The sequence below is a fragment of the Rousettus aegyptiacus genome, unplaced genomic scaffold (assembly GCF_014176215.1).
Source record: "Rousettus aegyptiacus isolate mRouAeg1 unplaced genomic scaffold, mRouAeg1.p scaffold_m13_p_15, whole genome shotgun sequence".
Taxonomy (NCBI): Eukaryota; Metazoa; Chordata; class Mammalia; order Chiroptera; family Pteropodidae; genus Rousettus; species Rousettus aegyptiacus.
In genome coordinates this window covers 56241897-56252367 of record NW_023416290.1, presented here as the reverse complement: position 1 = coordinate 56252367, position 10471 = coordinate 56241897, and the positions used below count along the sequence as shown (strand labels likewise).

The window sequence follows — 10471 nt, the reverse complement described above, 5'->3', positions numbered from 1 at the left end:
TCCAGGCCCGGGGAGGGGGTTGCCCCGCCCTTTCTGCTCTCCCAGCCCTCACCCGCCTCCACCCACTGGCCCTGAATCTCATCTCGCAGGAGGCATTGCTCACATGGCGCTGAGTCACCTCTCAGCCTTGGCCTTAAGGGATTCCTAGGAGGGGGTGTGAGGCACAGCACGTCCCATTGCGGCGGGCAGACGTGGGACGAAGGAGGCTGGTTTCCAGGACCAGGTCCTCCTCTCTGCCTGGGTGGCCCCAGTGGGAAAAAAAGGCACCAGCTAAGGGTTGTCTCGGGGTTCAGGCACCCAGACCCGCCCCCAGCCCTCTTGGAGCTCTGTTTCACATGAGAGACAGACCATAACTTTATGCCAAGGCACAGGGTTGTAGCGGGCAGGCCCGGCCATGCAGCGGTGATCACCCTGCCCCTGGCTCTTTGCTCTGTGAGCTGCAGTCTGCAAGTCTGCAAGTTAGACATAAAAACACCTGCTCTGCTCAGCCCCTTCCAGGCTGCTAGGGGCAAGTGCAGTGCTATGTGGGGGGTCAATGAGCACCCCCAGGTCAGATGGACAGGCTCAGTGGAGGCTGGGTGGGAAGACACCCGATTTTTGCAGGGCAGCCAAGTCTGGCTTTGGAGGACGAAGGACTTGGGGCGTCGTTTATCCCTCCCGACACCCCTTGGTTTGCTTCTCTGCCAAATGGGCAAATTCTATCTTGCTCTTGTGCCCAAGCGCGCCCCGAAGATCAAACGAGACGGCGGATGTGAGGCGGGCAGGGCCGCCGTGATCGCCCGGTGACCTCGCCCCTCGGCCGCACCTGGCAGCGCCCTCTCTCCATCAGCCACGCTCATCTGATTCGTCTGCTCGGTGCGTCTGTGTTTTATCCTCGAGGCGCTCAGCCATGTGAGGACAGGGACCTTCCTTGGCCTGGTTCCCCGCTGTGTCCTCCAGTCCTGGGCGTAATCAGAGTCCTCGGGAAATGCTTGTTGAATGAATGAAACGGAGTGAATGGCCAAGGGAATGCAGAGAACAGCTCTCCGTTGTCCCAGGAGGTCTCATGATTCCTGAATCACCACGAGAAACGAGGTGGGTTCCGAGCAAGTGAGTAAGACCAGCCGAAAGAGTGGAATTTCCAGCAGCTTGAAAATACCAAAGAGAAAAGGGGACTCACTCCCTTCTCCCAGGAGTCCCCAAGGAGTGACTGCCCTCAGGGAGAGGAGACAGAGGGGCAGAGCCAGCGGGGCAGAGCGAGCAGGACACCCGAGAAGGCCGAGGGGTCAGAGAGGGGGCAGAAGGGGTGCAGACTGTCGTGGGCCTGGCAGCCCGCTCGGCCCGCGCTCTGCGCCTGGCCACGTGGGCCGCGGCGTCCGCGTCTGCGAAATGGGTGGTTGAAAGAGAAACTTGCGTCGAGATGAATGAACGTTGTCATCACACAGGGAAGGCAGCTAGTCGGGCCCAAACGGTGGGTTCTGGCAGTGGACGTTTGCTGTCGGTGCTGTCTAATTCTGGAGCGACTTGGGGAAAAATGCAGCGGGCGCACACACACCATCGGAGCAGGTCTCATGTCTTCACGCCCGACACCGCCACCCAGATCAAGACAGAGAGTGGCTCCTGCTCCCCGGAGATATCCGATTTCCCTTCCTGGTCAAGATCCAGCCCGTCCCCGAGACGTGAGCCCGGTTCCGACCTCTCCCTCCGTCCTCTGCCTTCTCTCGAGCTCCGCGTGAGAAGAATCACAACGAGGAGCGGGACGTCCCCGACCTCATTCATTCATTCATTCATTCATTCCTGAAGCCTTGCTGCGGCGCTCGCAGAGAGTGCTCCCGCCTGACGCCCCGATCTCTGCTTCCATCGTCCTACGTAAGCCCCACGGGGCCCTGCGACTCAAGTATCACTAGTCCCATTTCACAGTGGAGGCAATCGAGACTCGGTAACTTGCTCACTGTCACATGGCAAGTTGGCTTCAAAGCCAGCTTCCGTCTGGTATGGTCTGGCCTCGCGACTAGGCCTGCCCTCTCTGCAGTGTAGACGAAAAAGGGGAAAGTAACTCCGCAGGATGATCTGATCAGAAATTCTAACCGGGCAGGTCGTGGGGAGTAGCCACGGCCCAGGCCTGCGACTGCTTTAGTAAAAGCTTAACCTTTGCCTCAAGCCCTGTTCCTCGTTTCTGTGCATCGAGGTTAACAGGCCTTTGAAATAACCACCCTCAAAAGAGCACAGGATTTTGTTCAATTTCCCGTGACCCCATCCCAGCCCGGCTCATCCCACCTTCCTGTAATCTTCCTTAAACTCTCCCCTCCTTAATCTCAGGTGCGTAGAGGAAGCCGCCAAACTGTCCCTCTCTGGAGCACTCGAGATCTTGCTTCGAGGCCAATGTCGTCGGTTTAGCTCAAATAAAAGCTTATAAAAATTCCGGACAGGTTTGGACGTTCTCATACGACAGCAGCATGGAGCCGGATACCCGCTAGGTCCGGGGTCTCCGCCGGGGAAGGGCACGGGCTCTGCCCTCCCAGACGGCTGCTGCATGGCCCACCCGCAGCAGCAGCCACGCGGCCAGCTGGACACCAGGACCCGGGCCGGGGCTGAGCAGGAGGAACGGGGCGTCCAGGGCGGCACATGCGAACCAGGGTAGACCCTACTTCCTCTGGGCACTTTTAACATTTCGAGCGTCTCTCTTGCTCTGGGGACCACGCCCCCTCCTTCCTTCCTTTCTTCACTCTCTCCCTCTCTCCCTCGGCCCCCTTCCTCTCTTCTTCCTCTTTTTCTCTCTCCTCCCCTTCCCTCCTCCTCCTTTCTCTTCCGTCTCCCCTACCCAGTTCCCTGCTCCCCTCCCCCTGCTGCCTTTGCCCACAGCCGGTGATTTTAAAACCGTCGGGGCCCTCAGCCTGGCGGTTACTGGGGGACACCGGCTCACCAACAGTGGGATGTTTTTGGGAACATTTCGCAGCGCGCACACCCCCGGGGAGGGAGAGGAGGCAGGAACTATGACGACTGTAATCCAGGGCGGAGTGGGATGAGGGTCCCGGAGATAACAGACCTGCTCCTTAAGTCACGGTCTTGGCCCTTGGGCGTCTCCAGTTCACTGGGGCAGAGACGTAAACAGGTAATTATGGTGGTTGAGATGAGGGTTGTAATAGAGACTGTGCAAAGACGTGCGAGCGGAGGAGATAGCGCGCCCTGCCCGGCGTCGCCGGGCGGAGGCTTCTAGGAGGGGGTGCGGCTGGCAGACGGAGCTGGGGCTGGCAGAGCCGCGCAGGCAGGCGGGAGGGGTGCTCCAGGCCCAGGGCGCAGGTGCAGGGCGCAGGTGCAGAGCGGCATGGCCCGGCGGGGTCGGGAACAGCTGGAACACCACGTCTGCGGGATCGGGAAGGGCGGGCTCTGTGTTCTTCACTGCCCCATACGTTCTAGGTGACCTGGTAGGTGTGGCTTCACTTCTCCGAGTGTTTGGAAAGCTGGGGAGAATGTTACCTAGCGCTCGAGGCTACTGCTGGAGTCAGGACTCGTGGGGGGAGGGGATGAGCGTGCATCGCGCACCCCCGCGGGTCTGCTGCCCACGGGGGAGGGGGCCCCCTGCTGTCAGGGGCTGCACTTCCTCTGGGACTCACTGTCCCCCCACAGGAGAAAGCCCCCAGTGCCAGGGTCTCCAAGGCCACGGCGTGCCCGCAGAGACCCTCTGGAGACCTCAGGACCTGCCAGGGCCCTCAGACCTGCTCGCGTCTTGGGGAATGATGGCGGCTGCCGCATACTGAGCACTTACAGTATACCGGGCGCCTTCTGTGCCGCCTCTCCGACCCTCACGAGAACTCTGCAAGCTGGGGTCATCATCCCCTCGTTATGGACGAGGAAACCGAGGCAGACACAAGCTCCGTGTCCCAGGCTGCACAGCCAGTAGGAGACCGAGGCCCGGGCTCAGGGAGCGTCTGAGGATCGTGTGGCAGTGTACAGAGGAGGACAAGCGGCGGACCCAGAGTTTGAGCATTGGACCCCGTGGGCGGGGGAGGGGCATCAGGTGCTCCCAGCGGCTCCCTGACCGACCCTCCACTGCTGGTCCTGATGACCTTCAGTACCGGGCAGCTCGGTCAGCAGACCCGAGGCCTGGGCCTGGCCGTGGGGGGCAAGGAACCTTGAGGACAGTCCTCTTGGGACTTTGGTCTCCCCATCCGAAACACTGTCATGTTAGGGCGCCCCACTTAGCAGACCCTGCCCCCATGGGACCTGGGTAAGTGTGAGCAAATATTTTATTGCAGGCAAGAGATCTATGGCCAAGATAAGCAGTCGGGAGCCAGGCCGATCCTGGAAAGTGGGTCATGGGAGGAAGGAGCAAATTCCTTTTGTTTTGTTTTGAATCAGGGTGGAGAAGGGAGGAGGCGGGGTGCAGGCTGCCCAGAGCAGCCCTCGGGGGGTTCTCGGGGGATCAGTTGTGGGCAGAAGGGCTAGGAGCCGAGGGACCGTTCAGGCGAAGAAGACCTCGTCTCTGCCTGGTGCGGAAACTTCCAGAAGCTCCTCGCCCCGCTGCCGCTGCTGGGTGGACTCTGAGCCCCGTGTCTTTCCTTCCTGCCCGCTGCCCCTTCCTGCTCCCCGCCCCTCCCCGGCAGAACTGCAGCGCGGCGACCCCGGGCCCCTCCGCACGCCTGGCCTTCACAGGGTCTTCCTCCAGCTGTCGGGCTGTGCCTGCCTAGGACACGTCTTCCCTCCTGCCCCCCGTGAGTCCTCCTAGTCCCGCTCAGGAAACCAGGGCTGCCGCCTCGAACCCAAGACACAGAGTGTGTGTGTGGGGGGGGGGGGCGGTGCTCCAGACCCCCCGGGCGGAGTCCGTCCTCCACCATGAGAACCGAGCAAGCGTGTCCCAAGGACTCTCCTCGGGCCTGTCTCCAAGAGTCACCGCTGCCTGGGAGGCAAACAGCGCGGGGACCCCGGAGTGAGACAGATGCGTGCTCCCTCCTCGGACCTCCCGCTGGGCTCTGCTTCTTCCTTCGGGCCTGAGTCAGCCCCGCAGCTGCGACAGGGAGGAAGAGAAACCAGGCGCCCGGCCAAGGAGGTCGCAGCCAGCGCAGTGGGTGAGCGGCGGCGGCGTGCTGTGCAACCCCCGCCCCGGCCCGGGTCCAGCCCTTCGTCCTCTGCCCAAGGCCTCGGGCGCAGAAGGGATCCTGAGAGACGTCCCCCGACGATGTGACCTTGGGGGAGGAGTCGCACCTTGCACAGCGGTGAAGCCGTACATTTTAGCGGGAGTCCTGGAAAATCTAAACCATGCTGGGAAAGGCTTTCGGTTGCTCCCTCGAAAGACGTGTGAGGACGACAGCACCGCGCAGTGACATGGTCCTGTGCGCCACGCCAGCAGGGCCGCCCCCGGCCCCGCCCCCGCCCCCGCCCCCGCCCGCAGCCCCCGCCCCCGCCCCCGCCCCCGCCCGCAGCCCCTGCTCCCCACGCAGCCCCCGCCCCCGCCCCCGCCCCCGCCCGCAGCCCCTGCTCCCCGCGCAGCCCCCGCCCCCGCCCGCAGCCCCTGCTCCCCGCGCAGCCCCCGCCCCCGCCCGCAGCCCCGCAGCGGCCTCCCGCGCGAGGCCTCCCTGCCTTCACCTCTATCACCTTGTGTGCGTTTCATGGATTTAGCCCTGAAAGTCCCACATTCTAGGAATTCTTTAAACCCTGGGCAAACTGGGACACCCGGTCCCCTAACATCACAGCTACTCAGTGTCCAAACCAAGCGAGGGCCCAGAGCCCGCGTGAACGACGGCGACCACGTCCTGTTGCCAACCGGCGGACCCCTCCGGTCCCGTGGCCCCCACTCCAGCCCTGGCGCCCCCTGCCCCGGCCACGGCGGCTGTGCCGCGGGGCCTTGGACACGCCGCGTTTCTGACTGGGGCCTCCGAGCCTGCCGCTCCCGTTACCTCCCGGATGTCCGCATTGCTGGTCCCTTCACCTCCTCCCGGTCTTTACTCACGTGCACCCTTATCGGTGCGTACCCCTCGAAGTAAAACAGCATCCCCTCTCCTGCGGAGGGTAACTTGCAAAGGTAGCTTCCTGCAGGCCACACACCCCCCCCACCCCCACTCACACACCTGTGCGCACCTGCCGCACCTCACATCAGGAAGTGGAGTGCTTTCCGTCCCCTTGAATCCGGGCTGGCTTTGGACTCACTTCCACCAGCAGAATGGGGAGCCCTTATGACCGCCCATTTCTTTGCTCCGGAAAGCCAGCTGCCACGTGAGAAGCGTGAAGCCTCCGAGCTCACCACGCTGTGAGGAGCCCCTCGCGCTCCTTGCATGGGGCGGGGGCGGGGCGCTTGGAAGGGGAGACCTGGCCAGGCAGAGCGGCCCCGACTGTTCCCGCCACCGCAGATCAGGGCCGGATGTGGGCGCGAAGACGCCGTCTTGGTGGGTGTAGCCCCAACGGGCTCCACGTGGAGCAGAAGAACCGCCCCGCTGAGCTGAGCCCGCATCACAGAATCATGAGAAATAACGAGTCGATTTCATTTTAAACTATCACGTTTTTTGTCACGCAGTAATTGATAACAGGAAAACGTTCTTCTGAGGTCATGGCATGCCCGTGAGCAATACTAATAAATGTGGGGAATAAACACCCGACCAACCGTTGCGAATCGCATCTCCCACAGGATAGGGTGAGTATGTACCTGTATACGCGTGCGCGGATGGCCGGGCACCTGTGTCTACGCATCGTTCCTGGTAGCCTCCCCTTTTCCCTGTTCGCTCCAAGAGCGTACTGTGACTTGAACCCCAATCACAGGAGTCTTGGTCGTTGATTCTCAAACCGTCGGCCCCTGAGGGTCAGTGGGAGGGAGGTCCTGTTCAGGGAAGCAGGGAAGTCGTTAAGAGCTAGGTAAAAGCTGGGTGTTTATGACAAGCTGAGTGGTTAACGCGCATCCCGGACTCAAGTTTTCAAAGCGCATCACCGAATTCCTCCTCTGTAATATGGTGGAATGTTCCAGCCCCTTGGTCAGTGTCAATGCCACATAATAAAGGGAAAGCAAATGGGAGGTGATCTCGGTTAAGGGCTTCCCAACCCTGGCCTCCCGCCCGTATCTCTTGGAGGGTTTATAAAATTCCTGATGTCCCAACCCCACCCCGATGAACTTAAACCTGGTTTTCTGGCAAAAATATCTGGACGTTGGTATTTTAAGAACATTCCGCCCCCACAATAAGTGATTCTGATTCATAGTTAGGATTGGGAACAACAGGTCTAGATTCCAGAATGTTTGGAAAGAATTTTGATGGAACAGAACGATTATCTCCCATACCTGTGCCTCGGCAGGAAGATGGTAGAGGGTGACATTCCAGAGAGCAAAGATGGCAGATCGTGGTCATCGACTCCCATCCCAACCTCCGTGGCAGCCGGGCGAGGCACCGTGACGTGGCGTGTGGTTGGTGAGACGTGCGGTTTCCAGGGTGAGCCTTGGAGGGGAGGGGCGCCACCCCCCCCCCATTCGTTCTGGCCTTTGCTCCTCGTGGACAGGCTGGTGAGCTGCGGCATCACACTGCTCCAGGGAGGGCCAGTCTCACCGCGTCCCATGCGAGCGGCCCCAGGGGCGCGATCTCCAGCCCCGTGGGTTGAAGCAGGGATGGCAGAGCAGTGGAGGGAAAGAGCCAGGCCCCCACAATCCCCCCCAAAACAACACCAACAACACGGAACAGCCATTTCAGCCATGGACTGCCCAAGCCTGCACTGTTGCATGAGAGGGGAATAAAATTCTCTCCCGGTCATGGTCATTTCTGGTCTCTGGTGGAGGGCTAACCTTGTATTCCAACTCATCATTGCCAGGGAAGTCAGCTCCATGGCAACCCATCACTCAAACCCTGCAGGTGGTCTGCTTAGGGCCACACCTGTCGACAGCGAATCCCACCTGCAGAGTCCCACATACTACACCCTGATGGCAATACAGTATCACATATGACAGCAGCCTCTGGCGGGTAAAGATCGTGGTGCAGATCAGACTGTTTTCTTCACCGTTGTCTACCTACAGCCCACCAGAGTCTTCGCACATGGTGGGGCTCAACAGACACTTGTTTCATGAAGGAACTAGCAAACGCTCGGGGGCCCGTAGCCAGAGCTCCCTGTGTATGATCGTCGCCCTGCACGCGGCCAGGCGCTCAGGCTGCACCTGATCTCTCTTCTTTCCTCCTCTGCCATGTCTTCTTCCCCATGTGGACCAGCAGCATCAGCATCACTGGGAACTTGTTAGGAATGCAAATTCGTGAGCTGCACTGAGACACTCTGGGGTGGGCTCGGTGATCTGTGTGTGAGCTTTATTAATAGATTTTAGTCCTTCGAGCAGTTTTAGGTTCATAGCAAAATTGAGTAGAAGGTACGGTACAGAGATTTCCCATTTATTCCCGGCTCCCACACAGCCTCCGCCATTATCGACATCCCCACCAGAGGGGTACCTTTGTTCCAATCGAGGAACCCACCTTGACACGTCATTGTCACCCAAAGTCTATGGTTTACATTAGGGTTCACTCTTGGTGCTGTGCATTCCATGAGTTTAGACAAATGTATGGTGACGTGTGCCCACCACTAGCGTATGATGCAGAGTAGTTTCACGGTCCTAAAACTCCTCCGTGATCCATCTACTCATCCCTCCCTCCTCCCATCCCCTTTTTATTATCGCCGTAGTCCTATCTTTCTCAGGACCTCATACAGTTGAAATCGTAGAGTACATGTAGCCTCTTCAGACTGGCTTCCCTCGCTTCGTCATATGCATTAAAGGTCCCTCCACGTCTTTTCATGGCTTGATAGCTCATGTCATCTTAGCGCCGAATAACACTCCGTTGTCTGGATGCACCACCATTTATTTATCCGTTCGCTTACCGGAGGGCACCTCGGTTGCGTGATCTGCGTTTTCACACACTCTCCGGGTGACACTGAAGCTCACTCGCATTCGAAAACAACGGTCCTACACTGCCGTTCCGGATGCGACACCATCACCATGCTTTTGCCGTTCCTTATGCCTGAATGCCTCTAACGGCCTCGTTCATATTTGGAGGGCCCCTAAAATGCCGTTTCTTCCCGAAAGCGTCCCCACATCCCCGCAGTCCAGAACAATAACTCCCTGGGGATACCTACAGGGGGTGCCTGTCCCTACGGTCCATTTTGGTGGTGCCGCCTGTCTCCCCCGCTGGAACGTGAGCTCTGGAGACAAGACCAGGGTTTCTTCAACACCCAGCCCCTGGCTCCCGGCTGGGCTTCCAGTGGCGCACAATAAATGCTACAGGCTTAAATAATGCAACGAGGAAGGGGTCTAGTAAGCTCCTAGATGTAGACTCACAAAGAAGCAAGCAACACGCAGTTTTTTTTTTTTTTTTAATCACATTCCCAGGAGCGATGTCTTGCAAACACATGTCTCTCCAGACCGAAATGCATGTCTAAAAAAAGAACTGATAAAATTATTTCTTTCTAACAGTGAGGAAAAGAAAAAATTAGCATAAATCAAACATTGTCCATCTGCTAGCAGTGTTTTTGCTCTATTTTATTAATTCTCACCACCCAGCTGGGTATACAATTGTCCAACTTGAAAACAGCGAGGCTCAGAGATGTCCGTTTAGGGCCTTGCTCTAGGTCACCCGGCCAGTGCTTCAGGGTTGGCCCAGGGACCCGTGACTGACATGCTCTTCCACTGGGCCAGTCCGCTTCGAGGGAAGGAGCCGGCGGGCTGAGAGATAAACACTCTGCAGGAACGGACCCCTTCCACCCTTCTCTGGGCTGCCTCGCCTCACGGGGCCACCACGGCTCAGGCAGTTTCTGCCTGTGGGAGGCATCGCGTGGGGCCCCTACAGAGATAAGCAGAGATGTTCGTCATTCCACAGGCTGTCTGCTGGGTCAGGCCTGATCGGACTGGACTCTTGCTCTGTTTATAAATGGAAGTCGTAAAACAGGTGTGGGCTGGTCCCCACTGCGGGGAAACAACTGGACGAAGTTGTAAACAGCCCGGGGCAGGCAGCCGTGGAGAACGGGCATCAACCCAGGTCATGCCTGCCCCCGAGGCTGTGTTTCTGAGCCCTCGTGCTCACCCCCTGCGTGTGTGTGTGCGCGCGCGTGTGTGTGTGTGTGTGTGTGATGCCATGCACCACCACGCACACTGAGATGATCACATTGTTCTAAATTTCAGTTTCCTCCTCTGTGATGACAGTAACAGGACCCACCTCTGGGTGGCTGTGAAGATTTGGGGACATGATTAATGTGCCTGCCCGGGGGCAAATTCAGTGAATTTTCTCGATCGCTCTCTCTGCAAGAGTTGGATCTGGGGCAAGGTGTTCACACACGCTGCTTCCACATTTTCGCAGAAAGCCTGGGAGGAAAGTGTGACTCCGAGGGCTTGAGAGTCAGGGCGGAGCAGGAAGGTAAAGCGCACACATCCCCAATTCTGCCCTCCGCCCTTTCTCTTCCTGGCTGGGGTTCCGGGCTCAGGGACAGGTTCTGTCATGGGCCTCAGCCAGACTGCAAAGCCCAGGTCATGCTGAGTCTAAGCAATAAA

General features: G+C 59.0%; 1 long non-coding RNA gene across 1 annotated transcript; it reads left to right on the top strand.

The window, feature by feature from the left end:
- Nucleotides 1–5540: 5540 nt before the first annotated feature.
- On the top strand, nucleotides 5541–9903 carry LOC107511333. Its single transcript, XR_001597058.2, has 3 exons — nucleotides 5541–6359; nucleotides 6488–6604; nucleotides 7255–9903. It is a non-coding gene; the product is annotated as an uncharacterized LOC107511333 (long non-coding RNA).
- The last annotated feature ends 568 nt before the right edge of the window (nucleotides 9904–10471 follow it).